Below are 398 nucleotides of genomic sequence, written 5' to 3' on the forward strand. Positions count from 1 at the left end.
CCGCACCCCCACCCCCCCCCGCCAGCTGGTCCCCCTGGTTCACAAATCCATGGCATGGGGACCCCTCCAGAGTGGAAGAGCCGTGGCGCCGGGGGGCCCTGACACCTACTCTGCCGGCACGGGGCTGACACCAGGGACGCGGGCAGCAGTCCTCCTCCCGCCCTGACCGAGGGGGTGCCGGAGGCAGCAGCCCCATGGGCAGCTCACTCCACATCCTTCTCCCTGCTGGCAGCACCAGGCTGCTGGGAAGGCAACGCCCCAGAGAGCGGGAAGCAGAATCCAGGCCCTCCACCAAAACCCAAGGAAAGTGGGTCTGTATGGCCACAGAGCAACCCCCGGTTGTCCCAGCCAGGTCAGGGCTGGAGGAGCTGCCTGTGCCTTACCGGAGAGGGTTTCCC

Source organism: Eurypyga helias, unplaced genomic scaffold (genome assembly GCF_000690775.1).
Source record: "Eurypyga helias isolate BGI_N326 unplaced genomic scaffold, ASM69077v1 scaffold10502, whole genome shotgun sequence".
Taxonomy (NCBI): domain Eukaryota; kingdom Metazoa; phylum Chordata; class Aves; order Eurypygiformes; family Eurypygidae; genus Eurypyga; species Eurypyga helias.